Consider the following 19,925-nt stretch of genomic DNA (forward strand, 5'->3'; position numbering starts at 1 on the left):
TTACTAACCCGCGCCCTACTCATTTCCTGTTCCCTAGGGCCAAAACACTCTTCCGTGGCCTTTGTTCTATTGCTTTCCCCTGTAATGTTTTTCCTTTTTCCCCCCTGTAATGTTTAAAAAGAACTTGTCCTTCTGCCCAAATCCGGACACTATCAAGCAGGTACATCTTGAAATCAACATTTCCCAGCTCTGGGGAGCCTGGGTGGCTGGGCGGTTGAGACCAGGTTGAGACCTTGGGCTCAGGGCATGATTCCAGAATCCGGGATCGAGTCCCGCCCAGCTCCCTGCCAGGGGCCTGCTTCTCCCTCCGCCTATGTGTGTGTCTCCTTCCCAGTCCTTTTGAAGGAGGGGCAAGGCGGGGCGCGGGGCGCAAGTCCATGGGACGGCTTTACAAACACCTTGCCCAGTCATTCCAAACTTTAGCAAAAGTTTCCTTGCAATTTCTCAAGATCTGTATGTCCCCTGTTGTGAAAGGCAACCCTTGACCTACTTCACCAGACTGTTGCGATAAAGTAAAAATTCCTGCCGGGCGGGCTGCTTCTGCAGAGACACGTAATCACGGAGGGGGGAAAAAGGCTCATCATCAGCTTTTCGAAAGTTAATTGCCAAATCTTTGGAACAGTTTACCCCAAGAATTGAGCCACCTGCACAAAGAGGATTTTAAGCGACGTTTACTCGTCCCCTGGAGTAAGCTCGTCCTCTGGAGCTTCGATGTGGGGCAAGGGTTACGCGGGCCCGGGCGCGCCTGGCAGCGGCGGGGGCGGCGGGGGCGGCGGGGGCGGCGGCAGCCCCGGGTGGGGGCCCCGCGGCCGAGCAGGTCGGGCGGGCGCCCGCGGGAGGGAGCCGGCAGGAGGACCCTAACCGAGGGATCGTCCGCCAGGAGGCCGTCTGCTCCCCTAACCGTGACCTGGCGGGTGCCCCCGGCGGCCGAGCAGGGCCCGCGGGCCCGGGCGGAGGAAGCCAAGGGAGGACCCTAACCCGGGGATCGTCCGCCAGGAGCCCGTCGGCTCCCCTAACCCAGGCCTGGCGGCCCCCGCCCCAGGTCAGCTCCGGAAGGAGCTAGTGCAGCAGCAGCGGCGAGGGGCGGGAGGGGCGGGAGGGGCGGGAGGGGTGGCCCCCGAGGCCCTCCCCGGCTGGCTGGGTGGGCCCGCGCCCGGGGGGAGTCGCGAGCCGGGGGAGCAAGCCCTGGGCACGTACCAGCCTGCTTACCGCGGGACTCTTCTCGAGCTGCGCCCTATCGACTTCGCTGGCGATGACGCCCCAAAATCCCGAGCAAGATGGAGAAAAGGAAACCGAAAGCTTGAGCCTGCAAACGGACGTGTCGCCTCCCTGCTGGCCCGCCTCCATTGGCCTTTCTCCCTCGAGGCGTCTCTCGGCGTTCATGCTGGGGAGGTTTGGTGACCGACGCTCCCTGGGTCGGGCCCAGACACCCCCTTAGCCCCCCACTCACCAGCCCCCAGTGAGCCCCTGTGAATTAAAGCACTCCTGTGCCACAGCCAACCAGCTGTTAATCCCCTCCACTGTGTAGGGGAGCAGACTGGCCGCAAATGGGTCTCTGTGGCACGTGGATTACTTTAGGGGATTATTTTTGAGAAACAAGACTCTGGAAGGAACTTTGACCCTCCCTATAACTGTGTATAGATAGTATATATTTGACTGATTATATATATAAATATATATATGATTATATATTGATATATATCTGAATATATATATTATATAACTGATTATATTTTATATATATATATAAAGAACTTGTCCTATATATGTTAAGATTTATATATATCTTGTCCTTCTATATATCTATCTATATATATCTGAACATAGATATATAGAAGAACAAGACATATATAGAAAGACAAGATATATATATATATCAAAAAGATACATATATATAGAAGGACAAGACATATACATATATACAGGACAAGATATATATATATATATATGTTTTTTAATGTGGAGCTTTTAATCCATGTTAGAATTCAGTTGTTGTAACTTGACCATAAATTTAAACAGAAACCGGGATCCCTGGGTGGCGCAGTGGTTTGGCGCCTGCCTTTGGCCCAGGACGCAATCCTGGAGATCCGGGATCGAATCCCACGTCGGGCTCCCGGTGCATGGAGCCTGCTTCTCCCTCTGCCTCTCTCTCTCTGTGTGTGTGACTATCATAAATAAATAAAAATTAAAAAAAAATTTAAACAGAAACCATCTTCTGAGACATACATTCTAATATATGTATCAACAGTAGTGATAGGCAACCAAAAGTCGGTTATTTCAACTCATTAGTAACATTTCACTTTTCTATCCAACATAAACCTATAGTGGTTTGCCCCAATTACATAGCTGAAACACTGTCTTATGAAAACAAAATGAAACAAAATTAAATAAAATTGAAGATAAAAATACTCTGAAGTTAAAGCAAACTACAATCCTTGGCGGATCAATCAGGTAAAAAACATTGGTGAGTGTTGGAAGCACAGGATAACTGACATGAACCTTCAGCACAAAGTACATCTTTGAAAACATGAAACAATGACTCTTTGGAGGACAATAGCTAAATACCCAAGAATCATCAGGTTTGAAAAATATTGCTTAATCACTTCCCAAAACACAGTTAGCTGCAAGAACTGATTACATATTATATGATATATATTATATATATAATCTCTGAACATAGATGGAGGACCTGCCCTGGGAAAGGAGAGATCACCATAGTCAACTACAGCATAATATGAACTAGGTGTTTTAGACCTGGAAGAACTTAGCAAAGTCTGTTTGTTAAAATTCCTCTCTATGTCCAATTGTTTCTGTGCCGCCCAGCAAACATTTGTTTACCATTTACTCTTTTGTTCCTCTGAACTCTCTTCCTTCCCTTTGAAGTCCCACACCTCTGATCCCCTCTCCTCTCTGGATAGCATGTAAGCCTCACTCGCCTGATTGCCTGCTAGGTACACAATTAAATTTTATGTTCTCCTGTCATATGTCAATTTAATTCTTAGACCAGACAAAAGAAACTTGAATAGTAAAGTAAAATCGTCCTCTTCCTCAGTAACTGAATCTGCTACGAACCTAGGGTGTTTGTCTAAAGTAGTTCTGGTTGTCATAGGAGCAAGCAAGTGCTGCTAGTGTTTGTGATCAATGCATGGGAATAATATTAAATAACAAATGTGAAAGCACTTTATATTTTAATCTATTTATTCCTAATAACCACTTTGTGATTTTTTTTATTTCTTAACTTTTCTTGAAATCAATTTAAGCTTATAGGAAAGTTACAAGAATAATGCCAAGAGATTAACTACTGGCATGACAACTAGAGGAACTCAGGTGACCCACTCCCTAGTGAAACTGATGAAAATTATTTATTTATTTTTTAGGAAGAGAGCTTGCACGTGCATGGAGTGGGGGTGGGAGGCAGAGGGAGAGGGAAAGAGAGTTCCAAGCAGGTTCTACGCTCAGCCTGGAGCCCAATGTGGGGCTCAGTCTCACAACCCTGACTGAGATCATGATCTGAACTGAAATCAAGAGTCCTACCCTCAACCAACTGAATTACCCAGGTGCTCCTGATGAAAATCATTTTAAAACAAGCCAACAACAAACAATCATTGAAAGCCTTGGAAATAGTCCTATGAGAAAACAGCAAATGAAAAAAAACATATATTCAAGAAAATCTATGAAAATTTGATAAGAAATGTGAGTGAGAATCTGTGGTATTTCAATCAAGACCACTTCAAACTCCTAACTCACCAGAGATCCATCTGCTGCAATCAAGAATACAGAGCCTCTTCTCCCCACAATCCCAGTGGGAGGAGCAGGATGTCAACAATTCTCACCAAGCGCCTAGCTACTACCTGATACTAAGGCTAAGTCCTGAATAAGTGTGGTTGAGAAGTGGAGGATCCTTTTTCCATCCAGCCCACTCATGGAACAGAGGATCTACCTGGGGCTGGAGTGCTGAGAATACTAGAGTTCTAATCATCCTCCCGAGGCTAGGAAGTGGTAGTTCTGTTGCAGGATTTCTTTTCCTTCAGTGCCTGCAGATCTTGGTCTTGCCTGCTTTGAAGAATGATGAGGTAAACCAGACAAAGAGTAGTGGGAAGCAAAGCAAAGTTTATTGAGTGATAGTAAAGCAAAGTTTGTTGAGAGTACAAAGCTCCTGAAGAGGGTGGAACCCAAGAGGGTTGCTAATCTGGCATTTAAATTTAGGGGGGTTTTATGGGGTCTTTCGTGTGGATTGTTTAAATTTGATTAACCCTTGCCTGTCACCCAATCAGGTTTTTGTTTGCATGCTCATCTACCTATCAGGTAGTTGTTCAAGGTGGGACATGGTGGAGGGCTCCTCCAGGCTAATGTTTTGTAGCCTCGGGGACCAGCAGCCACCACTGCCCTAAGGCATGCTGGTTCCTCAAAAATTAAACATAGGAATACCTTGGGAGAGCTGCTGCCTCCAAGTCCAGACTCAAGACTCAACCCTGCACACCACCAACACCAACCAATGAGCCCTCCTGAATCCTTTTGGTTCTGAGTACACTATGACAACTCTCAAGGATTCAGAATCTTCTTAAGGAAGACCCAACCCCCCAGAATAAAATTGCAGTTGTTGGGGTTGGTGCTGTTGGCATGGCTTGTGCCATCAGTGTCTTAATGAAGGACTTGGCAGATGAACTTGCTCTTGTTAATGTCATGGAAGACGAATTAAAGGGAGAGATGATGGATCTCCAGCATGGCAGCCTTTTCCTTAGAACACCAAAAATTTTCTCTGACAAAGACTATAATGTGACTGCAAACACCAAGCTGGTTATTATCACAGCTGGGGCATGTCAGCAAGAGGGAGAAAGCCATCTTACTCTGGTCCAGTATCACGTGAACATCTTTAAGATCATAATTCCTAATATTGTAAAATACAACCCAAACTGTAAGTTGCTTGTTGTTTCCAAGCCAATGGATATCTTGACCTATGTAGGTTGGAAGATAAGTGGCTTCCCCCCAAACCGTGTTATTGGAAGTGGTTGCAAACTGCATTCAGCCTGGTTTGTACTGGGGGGAAAGGCTGGGAGTTCACCCATTAAGCGATCATGGGTGGGTCCTTGGGGAACATGAAGATGTGTATTTACTGGTGTTCTATAACTTCTGATTCTTTCACCCAACATTCAACATGCCTAGTCCATCTTTTTTTTCTACAGTCAGTCACATCCTGGGATCCCATGTATAAATTCAATATTGCATGTATTGTGCATAACTGTTCTAAAGGATCTTGTTTTGTGTACTATACATGTCAGAAATAGTGCACATCACCATATAATGTAAGAAGTCAATGCAACCAATTATCTAAGTATCATACCAACAAAAATACCAAACAAACTTTGAATGAAAAAAATAGTAATACTACAATATCAAAAGTTATACACGGGGGCACCTGGCTGGCTGAGCTGGGGGAAACTGTGACTCTTGATCTCAGGGCTGTGGGTATGAGCCCCAGGTCAGATGTAGAGATTACTTTTAAAAAATGAAATATTTTTTTTAAAAAGTGTTGTATGTGGATTTTTGGCTGTGATTGGCACCCCTAACCCCCATGTTGTTCAAGGGTCAACTGTAGTATAATCTTGTGGTAGATATATGGGTGTTTACTGTAAAATTTTTTTCAGTTTTGCTCTATGATTGAACATTTCTATAACAAAAGGTTTGGGAAGAAAACACTGTGCTGAGTGAAAGAATCCAGACACACAAAAAGTACAAATATGGTTTATTTTACTGTACACAAAGTACTGTGTGGTTTATTTATACAACATTCTAGAAGACAAAATAAATCTATAATGACAGAAAGGAAATCAGTATTTGCCTGAGAGGAAAGTGTTGATTGTAAAGGGGCATAAGAAAAAATTTGAGGTGATGGAAATATTCTGCACACTGATTAGATAGCAGTTACATGAGAGTATATATTTGTCAAAAATCACTGAACCATACACTTTAAACGAGTGCATTTATTTATGCAAACTACACATAGAAAAAGTTGATTTTAAAACAAATAGGCAAACAAAAGTGGATTGGAAGCTCTGAGCTTCCAAATGGGTCTAATCTCTTTTGAACATCTCAGTGGAGTATCTGGTTGAGCTATTTCCTTGGGGAACCTCCATTGTCAGTACGTTCAAAGTTTTCCTTTAAATTGTTCAGATTTAGCAGAGATGACTCTTAATCTCCCACCTACAAAGGAAAGAAAGGCCTGGCTTCCAGAACTCCCCAAGTGGAGTGGAAAAAGACCAATGAGATTTCCTAATCTGAGAGGCATACCTCATCTTGGTTGGACACATTGATCTGCTCCCCTCCCCACTTACTGAAACCCTTTCTTCCTAAAAGGAGCCAACCCTCTCCAGAAAACCTCCCGCCTTTCTGGTCATTCCTTGTCAGTCTCTCTATAGATAGACTTCCTTTCCTTTGTTTGTTCCTTAAATATTGGCTCTGTCCTTGACCCTCTTCTTTTTGTCAACCAGGATCTAATTGTCTTTTGTCTCAGGGATCACACATTCCTCTACTGTGTTTCTCTCATTTCCATGTCTATCTGATTTCTCCTAGGTCCGTTGGAGTCCTATCTGTTATCTGCATCATGAAGCACTAGAGGGATATGTTGAGTACAGGGAGAGAGATAATCAAGGTCAAGGGAAAGAGAAATCATCAGAGCCCAAGGCCACCAGCTGGTTCAGTGATGTCCCAGGCCTGGGGGGAGATGCTGACGCAGATGGAGGCCAAGCCAAGGTACAGATGTGGCATTTCAGGGTCATACTGGGGCTGTTCCTTACTTGCGTTGACCTATTTCCATGCTGTTGCCCCACAGCGAGGAGCCCTTTCTTAACAGAAAGTAAATGTTCAGACACTCTGGTTTTCCTTTTCTTTTGACTGAGCATTTTATAATAAAATGTTAGAAAAGAAAATATTATTCTAAGTGCAAGAAGTCAGACATCGAAGAGTACGCACTGCTTCAGTGCCTAACACTGAAGTTAAAAATAGGGCTAACCCCCCATGGCTCAGGGCAGACTCCAGTGGAGAGACCATCATGCACATATCTCCCCTGGGGCCTACAAAGATACTTTGACAAGGGGAGCTACCATTTGAGAATAGACATATGATAGCTATGATTTTATCATGGGTATATTAATATGCTCATTAATATGCATATTAATATACCCATCAATTCATGTAATTCTCTGTAGGAACCATTGTCCTCATTTTACTAATTCGAAAAACTGAAGCTTAGAGTGGTATAATAATTAAGTAACCAGAGTTTTAATAATTGGCAGAGCTTCAGTTCAAAAGCAGGGAGTCTAAAGTAGTCTAGAGCCCAGGCTATCAGGCTTGTTGACTGTTGTAACTAGAGGTAGCTATGTTGAGAATAGAATGGCCCCCCTCCCACTTGCTATGGAGATAGTGCTACCACTGATCTACTGTCTCCATAGTTTTGCCTTTTTTTTTTTTTTTTTTTTTTAGTTTTGCCTTTTATAGAATGTTACATAGTAGGGACACACAATATGTGGCCTTTTCAGATTGGCTACCTTCACTTAGTAATATGCATTTAAAGTCCCTGAATATCTTTTCATGACTTGATAGCTCATTTCTTTTTAGCACTGAATAATATCCCATTGCCTGGGTGTACCGCAGTTTATTTATCCATTCATCTACTGAAGAACATGTTGTTGCTTCCAAGTTTTGGCAATTATGAATAAAGCTGTTACAGTCATCAATGTGCAGGTTTTGTATGGATATCAAATTTCAACTCCTTTGAGTAAATACCAAGAAGCAGGATTTCTGGATTGTATGGCAAGAGTATGTTTAATTTTATAAGAAAGCACTAACCTTTCAACGTGCTGGTATCTTGCATTCCCAGCAGCATTGTATGTGAGTGTTTCTTGCTCCACATCCTTGCCAACATTTGGTGTCAAATGTTCCAGATTTGGGCCATTCTAAGAGAAGTGTAGTGGTATCTCATTATTGTTTTCTTTTTTCTTTTTTTTTTTCATTATTGTTTTCATTTCTATTTCCCTGATGACATATGCTGTGGAGCATCTTTTTATATACTTATCTGCCATCTGAATGTCATCTTTGCTAAGATGTCCAGGAAGGTCTTTGGCCCATTTTTAAATGAGATTGTTTTCTTTTTGAGTTTTAAGATTTATTTTTTATATTTTGAATAACAGTCCCTTATCCAATGTGTCTATCTATTGCTAATATTTTCTCCCAGTCTGTGACTTTTCTTCTCATTCTCTTGATATTATCTTTCACAGAGCAAAAATATTTCATTTTAGTGAAGTTCATCTTATCATTTATTTATTTCATAAATTGTCCCTTTGGTTTTGTATTTAAAAAGTGATTGCCAAACCCAGGGTCATTTAGGTTTTCTCTAGTGTTATCTTCTAGGATTTTTATAATTTGGATTTTGCATTTAAGTCTATGATCCATCTTGAGTTAATTTTTGTGAGGAGTGTAAGACCTGGGTCTAGATTCAATTTTTTTGCATGTACATGATCCAATTATCCCAACATAATTTGTTGAAAAGACTACCTTTGCTCTATTGCATTATCTTTGCTCCTTTGTCAACAATCAGTTAACTATATTCACAGAGGTCTATTTCTGGGCTCTCTATTCTGTTCCACTTATCTATTGCCAATACTACACTGTATTGATTGCTGTGGCTTTATAGTAAGTCTTGAAGTCAGATAACAACAGTCCCCCAAATTTGTTCTCCTTCAGTACTATGTTGGCTATTCTGGGTCTTTTGTCTCCCCAGATGAATTTTAGAATCAGCCTGTCAATATCCATAAAGTAATTTGCTAGGATTTTGTTTGAAATTGCGCAGAATTTTATTGATCAAGCTAGGATTGGTTCAGTTTTGGAGAAGACTTATAACTACTGAGGGGTAGGAGAAGTACTATTTTGGAGATAAAGTGATAATAAATAAGTTAGTAAAAATCAGCTATAGACAAATGGAGGGATTTTAGCACAAATTTCTTAGATGTGATAGTGGCATTATGATCATGTAGAAAATTGTTCTAGTTCACAGGAGATAAATACTGCAGAATTTAGGGGCGCCTGGGTGGCTCAGTCCATTAACCATCTGCCTTCGGTTCAGATCGTGATTCTAGGGTCCTGGGACCGAGCCCCACATCAGGCTCCCTTTTCAGCCGAGAGTCTGCTTCTCCCTCTCCTCCCTCCACCCCCCCCCCCCCAGTTTATACTCTCTCTCTCTCTCTCTCCAACAAATAAATAAAATCTTTTTTAAAAAATACTAAAGAATTTAGGGATAAAGTATCATCATGCCTGCAAGTTACTTTCAAGTGGTTCACCAAAGTGTGTGTGTGTGTGTGTGTGTGTGTGTGTGTGTCTGCCTGTAGAGAAAGAGTATAACAAATATGACTTATTGTTACCAATTGGTGACTCTAGATGAAGAAAATATATATGGGGCACCTGGTGGCTCCACCAGGTAAGTATCTGCCTTTGGCTCAGGTCATGATCCCAGGATCCTGGGATTGAGTCCCATGTTGGGCTCGCTGTTCAGCAGGAGCTTGCTTCTCCCTCTCCCTCTGCTGCTCTCTCTCTCTCTCTCTGTCAAAAAAACAAATAAAATCTTTTTAAAAAAAAGTGTATGTGTATTCTTTAAACTTTTCAGGTTTTCAGACTTGAAATGCTTGAAAATTAAAATTTGAAAAAATATCTATATATGATTCTGATATTCTATCAATTGTATTTGGAATGCAATGCAAGATATTTCATACACATTTTGTTTTAAAATTGTTGTATTGAGTTTGGGCAAGGATATAAATATAAATATTTCCTATACAAATATTAGTCAAAAAACAGTGTACCAAGAGGAAAATATGTTCTCTGAAGTTTGTTTGTTAAAAAGCAAGATATATATATATATAAAAAAGCAAGATATATTCCACTGAGAAGACAGGAATCAGGGAGGTGCTTTGCAGGATGTAACTATTTATATTTGATTTTTTTTTCCTGTTTATTTTTATCCTTCATGACTAACTTTTAAGATTCATGAACCAGGGACCATGGCTCCTTTGCTTCCCATTGTACATCCAGCACTTAGCACAATGCTTGGCATAGAGTGGGTCCCTATTTAAGCTAGGTAACACTCACTGCTCTAACAAAGTAGCCTCCAAATAGTGGTGGTTTAGTACAATGGAAATTTATTTCATCACCTTTCTAAACAATGCAAGTATTTTTGGCAGGCAGTTTCCTGCCATGCAGTAATTTCAGAGACTGAGACTCCTTTCATATTTTGGCTTCATCATTCCCCAGGTATTTGTTATCTTCAACAGTCAGTCAGCAGAAGGGGAAAGAGTGTGAAGAAGGCATACCTGTGGGGCACCGGGGTGGCTCAGTGGTTGAGCATCGGCCTTCAGCTCAGGTCATGGTCCCCGGTGTCCTGGGATGGAGTTCCACATCAGGCTCCCTGCGGGGAACCTGCTTCTCCCTCTGCCTGTGTCTCTGCCTCTCTCTGTGTGTCTCTCATGAATAAGTAAATAAAATAAAAGTAAAAAGTAAAAAAAAAAAAAGAAAAAAGTAAAAAAAAAAAAAAAAGAAAGAAAGAGAAGGCATACCTGCGCCTTAAAATCCTTGTCATACAAAATAGAAATCATACATCTCATTTTTCACTCACATTCCATTGGTAAATACCACACATATGGTCATACTGAGAAGCAAGATGTGTGTGTATATGGATGGAGGGTAAGGGGTGTCTGGAAAACCACAATGCCTGAGCTGGAAGCCACTTCCCAAGGACAATTTTATAATATGGAGGGAGTGGATTTTAGTACACAGCTAACCATCTCTACTGCAGTGTTTAGATGTTTGTTGAATGAATAAATAATCCTTCTGAGACTGCCTTAATCTTTGCAAATTCAATACCATGTAAATCTCAGAATGTGGAGAAGCTCAGATGAGGTTCATGCAACCCCTGGTGGTTCTGTTGATTTTATAGTTCTTCTTTGGCAAGATACAGTAAGAAGGCCTAGAGGACCCCTCCTGCCTGAAACAACTTAAAAACCGGACCAACCAAATGTATGAAACAACAGTGTGCACTTTGGACATCAAACAGTGTAGCAGAGGTACGCACTGTGATTATCCTCGCTTGCTGCCTGGAAAGAGTTTTTGAATTGTGGCGCAGGGAGAAAGAATTCAGGCAAAGTCTAGTCATCTCCTTAAGTTGAGGAGACAGAGTCCTGGGAGGCTAAAGTGGCTAGAGGTTACAGAGCATAGTACCAGAGGTGAGAGCAATGTACAGAGAGACATCTCTAGTCTTCAGAGTTCCCCTGAAGTTTTTTTTTTTCCCCTCAAGTTTTCAGCTAACTACTACTCAGCGTATATGAAGGGAGAAACCATCCAAGTGTGGGAAAGAACTATCTGAAAGAAGAGGCTCAGGATCCCTGGGTGGCTCAGCGGTTTGGAGCCTGCCTTTGGCCCAGGGCGCGATCCTGGAGACCCGGGATCGAATCCCACGTCGGGCTCCCGGTGCATGGAGCCTGCTTCTCCCTCTGCCTGTGTCTCCGCGCCTCTCTCTCTCTCTGCGTGACTATCATAAATAAGTAAAAAATTAAAAAAAATGAAAGAAGAGGCTCTTAAAGCTCATCCGGAGTCAAAAATGAATGAAGTTTGCACCAGACAGCAGAAAATCTTTTAATTCATGGATCACTGAGTAGTGGAGGAAAATTAGCTCTACGCTCAAAGCTACTCTAGACTCATGTAACTTAAGAGCAAGCCTCATAAAGATTGAACTGTTTGTAAATACTTTAACTGCATCTCAGGGCAAAGCTCAAAAACATTCATAGGAATACAAAAACATCTAACACCTGACCAGGTAAAGTTCACAATGCCTGGCATTTAATTTAAAATTATAAAATGTAAAGAACCAGGAAAATACAACCTATAATAAGGATAGCAATCAATCAATAGAATCATATCCAGAAATGTCACAGATAACAGAATTAGTAGGCAAGTATATTATTTTTTTAAAGATTTATTTTTTTTTTTTTCATGAGAGACACACACACACACAGAGGCAGAGACACAGGCAGAGGGAGAAGCAGGTTCCATGCAGGGAGCCCGACATGGGACCTGATCCCGGGTCTCCAGGATCATGCCCCAGGCTGAAGGCAGGAGCCAAACTGCTGAGCCACCCAGGGATTCCCGAGAATTTCAATCATATTTATTACATAAATATGGAACCTGAATTGAAATATGCCTTCACATCAATTATGCTTTAAGAGAAGTAACTATATTCTTACAGGCTCAATCAAAATTGAGCAATAACTACTAGTGTTATTGATACAAATACTAACTCTGTAACATGATGCTTGTATATAAATAAAGTTGAATAAAGTATTTTTGGACATCTTTTGTACTACTGCAAAAATTAATTTTGTGGAGATTATTTGCCTCTATAGCTATCATTAAAAAATTAACCGGGGATCCCTGGGTGGCGCAGCGGTTTGGCGCCTGCCTTTCGCCCAGGGTGCGATCCTGGAGACTCGGGATTGAATCCCATGTCGGGCTCCCGGTGCATGGAGCCTGCTTCTCCCTCTGCCTGTGTCTCTGCCTCTCTCTCTCTCTCTCTCTGTGACTATCATAAATAAATAAAAATTTAAAAAAATTAACCTATGTACATGGATATCTGATCATATCGCTCTTTGCTAAAAACACTTGGGCGCTATTCTGCTGAATAAACAATGTTCAAGTATCTACGTAGAGTCATATATGGCTTATGTGTACAATCCTAAAATAAACCAGAATGGATGGTGCAGCTTTGTAATCCCAAAGGAGGCTAAGACAAAAAAAGTTCTGGAACACAACTTTATTTTCATTTCAGTAGACATTTAGTTCCAGTAAATAAGACAAGGAGTGAAAAGGGATGTGGGAAGTCAGAGAAGCCTGGGGCTTCAACAAGTTACTAGACGGTAAACTTCTGAATTCTTATGGCACTAGAGCTAAACCTGTGATTTGCGGATTAGTCAATGGATGTAATTGTGTATAAGAAGTTTAAATGAGAGGCGCTTGGGTGGCTCAGTCTGTTAAGCGTCTGCCTTCAGCTCAGGTCATGATCTCAGGGTCCTTGGATCAAGCCCTACATTGGGCTCCCTGCTCAGTGAGAAGTCTGCTTCTGCCCATTCCCCTGGTCCATGCCCTCTCTGCCTTAAATAAATACATAAAATATTTTTTTAAAAGTTTATTTTTTTAAATTTTTTATTTATTTATGATAGTCACACAGAGAGAGAGAGAGAGAGAGAGAGAGAGAGAGAGAGGCAGAGACACAGGCAGAGGGAGAAGCAGGCTCCATGCACTGGGAGCCCGATGTGGGACTCAATCCCAGGTCTCCAGGATCGCGCCCTGGGCCAAAGGCAGGCGCCAAACCGCTGCGCCACCCAGGGATCCCTTTTAAAAAGTTTAAATGAGAATTTATTCTCTTCATTTAAAAGGCAAAACTGATGAATAGATTTTTTTTTAAAGACATACAGATGGCCAACAGGTACATGAAAAGATGCCCAACATTGCTAATCATCAGGGAAATACAAATCAAAACCACAATGAGAAATCACCTCATATCTGTTAGAATGGCTATTATTGAAAAGACCAAAGATAACAAGTGTTGGTGGGAATGTGGGAAAAAGGGAACCCTTGCACACTGTTGGTGGGAATGTAAATTGGGGCAGCCACTATGAAAAACAGTATGGAGGTTTCTCAAAAAGCTACAGGTAGAACTACCATATGATCTAGAAATTTCCCTTCTGGATATTTATCCAAAGAAAATGAAACACAACATGAAAAGATATCTTCACCCCTCCGTGTTCGTTGTAGCCTCATTTACAATAGCCAAGATGTAGAAACAACCTTAAGTGTCCATCAGCAGATGAGTGGATAAAAAAGATATGGTATATATGTATGCATATGTGTGTGTATTTAAATAATTCACTAAATATTTAAGTAAATGAATAGAATTCAAAGAAAAGAAACTGAGGTGTCTGCCTCTTTTCTTGTTGCAACTCCATGGATCTCTATGACTTGGATCTTGGAGGAAGGTTGGACAAGTAAACTCCATCATTTGCACTTGGGAGTTCTGTTCCCTGTAATTTTGACAAAACAAAAAAACGACCAATGTGTTAAAGGAGAAATGTTGATTGCATGCAATGGCCATAGAATGATTGGTTCCATGCAGCGGAAATTGGTCTTGACTTCTGATGGTTACTATTTGTATCAGCAATTCAACAAATAAAAGATTATATAGCACATGTCAAAAGCTTAGCCCTAACTCAGTTCTAATGTCCTTGCATTGCTTTGGGGAAGGGGCTTCCAATCCCAGTACACATGCCCAGGTCATCATCGCAGGTTTTTTTTTTTTTTAAGATTTTATTAATTTATTCATTAGAGACACACAGAGAGAGGCAGAGACACAGGCAGAGGGAGAAGCAGGCTCTATGCAGGGAGCATGATATAGGACTCAATCCCGGGACTCCAGGATCATGCCCTGGGCAGAAGGCAGGTGTAAACTGCTGAGCCACCCAGGGATCCCCAATCACAGGTTTTTGTAAATAACGTCAGTTTTCTGATAGGTAGTTGGAATCCTGGAAGCCTCATAGACATTGGAAAATATGTAAACCTCCCCATTCTTCATTCCCTAAACCTTTATAGATTCATAAATGAGGTGTTGATCTGCAACAAATCATCTCTGTCACCTCACTTGTATATTTATATCTCTAACGAATTCATTCATTCAATAGACACTTCCTAAACACCTATCACACAGGTATAGTTCTCATCTTCAAGAAGGCCATGGTTTAATGAAAGAGACAGGCAAGTAAATGAATAAGTGCTATAATTCAAGTGTATATAGGGTTTAGGTTATAAAAGATTTCTTTCATTATCTTATAAACATAGAAATTGATAGATTAGACTTATACTTGCTGATAAACCCAGATCAAATATAAGGAAGCACTTACAGTTCATGAATTAAGGAATACCTTGAATTTAATTCCTGTATTGTTAAATATATGAATTGTGACATGTTTCCTTGTTAGAATTTATTCAGTATCTACAGATACAGGTTTAGTTTTAATTTTGTTTCACTAGAAAGTCCAGTCTCTGTATAAAATCTAATTTTAAGACTTTATATTTGTGTTAAACCCTCATGCTTTATTATTACATTACTATGACATTGGATTCCCAGGCCCAGGTGCTACCACTGTCTGTGAACCCAGTTCTTCCTCAGTGAAATTATCCCATCTGTGCTACCACAGACATTCTTTATTTTTAGGACAGTATGGTTACTATGAACCACAAAATTGGCTTTCAGTATTATCTCCCTGAACAGTTAGTATTTTCCATGAAAATTTTATAGCAAGAGAATAAATGAAATAAAATATACATATAGCACAAGAAGAGCTATAATCACACAACATTCATTTAATTGCATAATTCATTATGAATTTGTAATTTGGGGGCATCTGAGTGGTTCAGTAGTTGAGTGTCTGCCTTTGGCTCAGGTCGTGATCCTGGGGTCCTGGGATCAAGTCCCACATCAGGGTCCCTGCAGGGAGCCTGCTTCTCCCTCTGCCTGTGTCTCTGCTTTTCTTTCTGTGTCTCTCATGAATAAATAAGTAAAATCTTAAAAAAAAAAAAGAATGCATAATTTGTAAATGAATTATGCACCTGGCTGGCTCCGTTGGAGGAGCCTATGACTTGGTCTTGGCATTATGAGTTCTAGCCCCACATTGGGTATGGAAATTACTTAAATAAAACTTAAAAAAAATAAATGTATAATGCAAACATTTTCCCCCAATCTCTTTGTTCTTTTACAATAAGGTAAAAAGGTCTGACTAATGTATTTTTTTTAAATTTTTATTTATTTATGATAGGCACACAGTGAGAGAGAGAGGCAGAGACACAGGCAGAGGGAGAAGCAGGCTCCATGCACCGGGAGCCGGACGTGGGATTCGATCCCGGATCTCCAGGATCACCCCCTGGGTCAAAGGCAGGCTCTAAACCGCTGCGCCACCCAGGGATCCCTGACTAATGTATTTAAATAACTACATTTATAAAGATATTTGGTAAATTACCAATCAGTAGGAAAATGTAGTTTTAATGCCATTATTATTTACACATTCAGTTTGAGAATTGAGTAGTTAAAATTAGAGTAGGTGGAATGTTTGCAGGGGGTATATGCTTATTTATAATAAGATTTAATTAATTTACAAATATTATAATTGGTAAAGCTCTAAAAGCAAAATATTTCTTTCTAGCCATAATGTGCTTTGAAGAGCACTGTTTGGAATATTATTAAAAATTACTCTTTGGTGCCCGGCCGGCTTAGTCAGTAGAGCCTGAGTGCCTTTTTTTTTTTTTTTTTTAATTTTATTTATTTATTCATGAGAGACAGAGAGAGAGAGAGAGGCAGAGACACAGGCAGAGGGAGAAGCAGGCTCCATGCAAGGAACCCAACATGGGACTCAATCCTGGGACTCCAGAATCACACTCTGGGCCAAAGGCAGGCACCAAACTGCTGAGCCACCCAGGATCCCTAAGCCTGAACGCTTGATCTTGGAGTCATGATGTTAGAGCTCCATGTTAGGGGTAGAGTTTACAAAAAAAAATTTAAAAAAAAATGAAAAAAAAATATATTCAGCTTTAAAACACAGAATGAAAATGTATGACTTTTCCAAATGGCACAGAATCTGATTTACATTACATTTTAAGTGTATATAGTCTTCCTATTTTGTAATGGATTCTCAGAAACATAAGTCTTTAGCAATGACCAAAATTCTTTTCAGTTAGTTTTTAAATTTGGGGCCACATTTCAGAAGAGTTACTTCATTTTACTTATTTATTTTTGCATGTGAGATTAAACAGAAAAACACACAGACCTTTTGTCTTTTTTTTTTAAGATATATTTATTTATTTTAGAGTGTGTGTGTGTGTGTGTGTGTGCAAGCAGAGGGAGAGGCAGAGGTAGAGGGAGAGAGAATCTCAAGCAGACTCAGTGTTGTATAAGCAGCAGAGGTGGGACTCAATTTCACCACCCTGAGATCAGGACAAGAGCCAAAATTGAAAGTTAGACACTTAATGGACTGAGCCACCTAGGCACCTCGATTTTGTCTTTATTTTTAAATGACTGAAGCTTTGTTTTTTTTTTTTTTAAGATTTTATTTATTTATTCATGAGAGACACAGAGAGACAGAGAGAGAGAGAGAAACAGAGAGAGGCAGAGACACAGGCAGAGGGAGAAGGAGGCTCCATGCAGGGAGCCTGATGTGGGATTGGATTCCGGGTCTCCAGGATCACACCCCGGGGCTGAAGACAGGCGCTAAACTGCTGAGCCACCCAGAGATCCCCTGAAGCTATGTTTTAAATTGTATATATCAAAGGTAAATCAGTCCAAGACAATATATGAAATTTAATAATTTCACTTGATCTTAGCCAAAAGGCTAAGAAGCGATGGCACTTAATAATTAAATATTTATCTGAGTTAGCATTTGAAATAGTTCTTATATATAATATTTATAATATACAATAATGTAATACAACATAAAAATATTAGTATATACTTCAATGTATAACACAATTTATAAAATTAAGGTAAAACTTCTTTTTGCAGTAGATTCTGATAGAATCATTGGCGAGTAAATGCAATTTCCATTAGATGTTCTAGTTTTTTTTTTTTTTTTTTAAGATTTCATTTATTTATTCATGAGAGACAGAGAAAGAGAGAGGCAGAGACACAGGCAGAGGGAGAAGCAGGCCCCACGCAGGGAGCCCGTGTGGGCCTCGATCCCGGAGGCCGGGAATCACGCTCTGAGCCAAAGGCAGATGCTCAACCACTCAGCCGCTGAGTCACCCAGGCATCCCTTGATGAGTTTTTTTTAATGCTATTTTTTAATCACAACAGAATATTATGAGGAGAAATCATATTAAATCTCAATCTTTGCCTTAACATTTTATATGTAATATGTAAATATTATCATCTATGTACATTAAAATTATACATACACAGAAATTAAAGGTAAGACGAAGATTAAACATTTAAAAATATTTGCTTTTCATGATGACCATATGCTATCATTACTTAATAGATCAGTGTACTCTTAGCAGGCTCCACGCAGGGAGCCCAACGTGGGACTTGATCCCGGGTCTGCAGGATCATGCCCTGGACTGAAGGCGGCGCTTAAACCGCTGAGCCACCAGGGCTGCCCTTTTTAAAAGTCTTTTTTTAAAAGATTTTATTTATTTACTTGAGGGAGAGAGAGAGAAGGAGCAGTGGGGAGGCGCAGAGGGAGAGAGAAAGAGAAGTAAACTCCTTGCTGAGCGGGAAGCCTGATGATGGGCTCCATCCCAGGAACTGGAGATCATAATCTGAGCTGAAGCCAGACACTTACCCGACCACCCAGGTGCCCTTGTTCAAGTTTTTATTTAAATTCTAGTTAGTTAACATATAGTGTAATATTCGTTTCAGAAGTAGAATTTAGTGATTCATCACTTACATGTAACACCTAGTGCTCATCATAACAAATGTCCTCCTTAATACCCATCACCCATTTAGCCCATCCCCCTGCCCACTCCCCTCCAGCACCGCTTTTTGTTCTCTGTAGTTAAGAGTCTTTTACAGTTTACTTCCTTCTGTCTCTCTCCTTTTTTTTCTTTCAGATCAATGTACTCCTAGGGCAAGGTTTATTGTACTGATAGAAGGTCCAAGTCCAATATTTCCGTCTTCTTGATTTTTGTTGTTGTTAACTTTTTCAATGACTAGATCATTGTATTTACCTAGTAATGTTTCTGACAGAGTTCATAGTTCTGTTATTTTCTTTGCTTGTTTTTGCATTATCAGTATTAGCTCCAATCAGCAGTTTCTTTGTAAAAATCTAAGCCACTTATCTACTTCATGAAGATTAGTTTAGTTAAACTAGTAGATAATAAATTCCACAAACCAAGTGCATACAAAGTATAGTCTGTAGCAATTTGCTGAAAAGTTCCTTTATTCTCCCCTTGGAAGTTAGAACTCCCACTTCCCTTTCAAGATACCTTATTTACAAAAATTCTATGTGACCACTTGGAATCTGCCAAATGAGGGAAAATCCCACTGTCAATCTGTACAATAAACTTTAGCAAAATTGAATTCACTTTTATTAAACATGAAAAAATATATATGTAAGTTTAAGTATTTTCTCTTACTTCTCCAGTGGAAGGTCTTGCACCTTCCCTGAATTGTGTGAATTGTGTGAATTGTGTGTACCCAATTTGGGACACCATAGAAAATGAGCCTATTCTCTGATAACCAAATTTTTAAAAGAAAAATGGTAAATATGATCATAAATAGGGAAGAGAAAGAGAAGAATGAAGGGTAGGATTCAACCCTGCAACCCCTTCTTTTTCTTTTTCATTTTCTTCTATCATATTGACCATTCACATGTATAAATTCCTATTGTTTCCATGTTTTGGTCTTTGTCAACATTTTCTTTTCTTTTTTTGTCAACATTTTCTATGCCACTTTGTCTCCTTGAAGTCCTGTTACTTTTTTTTCCTTATGCTACTTTTTAAAAAATGTGTTAATCTCTTTCAGGAGGTGTACCAAAATAGTTTCAAAGCCTAAGAATACAGTAAAATTATTGTATTCATTATTTGCTGTTTTGCATTAAATATTACATGCCATAATTATATTTTTAAAAATCACTACAGTTTAGTTCAAGCATAATTAGATAGTTCTGAGAAAAGATCCAAAAGAATAATTTTATGGCATCTTATAGTACTTATCACATACAACATGATAGGTAATATAATATGGTGGTTACTACGGAGTCAGATCTGAATTGAAAATCTAACTCTGGAACTTACTAGCTGTGCCATCTTAGGCTTGGTCAATTTACTACAGACTTGCCTTACATACA

At 40.1% G+C, this 19,925-nt stretch overlaps 1 protein-coding gene and 1 pseudogene across 8 annotated transcripts in view; one reads left to right on the plus strand and one right to left on the minus strand.

The window, feature by feature from the left end:
- CFLAR (CASP8 and FADD like apoptosis regulator) overlaps window positions 1-1,422 on the minus strand; it is a 39,581-nt gene extending 38,159 nt beyond the window's left edge. For 4 of the 8 annotated variants that reach the window (XM_077885255.1, XM_077885260.1, XM_077885265.1 and 1 more), the window contains exon 1: window positions 1,198-1,420. The gene's annotated coding sequence lies outside the window, so the exon portion shown is untranslated. Of the gene's footprint in view, window positions 1-1,197 lie in introns of all 8 variants that reach the window. The other 4 variants (XM_077885254.1, XM_077885259.1, XM_077885257.1 and 1 more) reach the window with 2 other exon arrangements.
- LOC144305807 (uncharacterized) lies at window positions 712-5,812 on the plus strand (annotated as a pseudogene).
- Window positions 5,813-19,925: the final 14,113 nt, after the last annotated feature.

The sequence above is a fragment of the Canis aureus genome, chromosome 36 (genome assembly GCF_053574225.1).
Source record: "Canis aureus isolate CA01 chromosome 36, VMU_Caureus_v.1.0, whole genome shotgun sequence".
In the NCBI taxonomy this organism is placed as follows: Eukaryota; Metazoa; Chordata; class Mammalia; order Carnivora; family Canidae; genus Canis; species Canis aureus.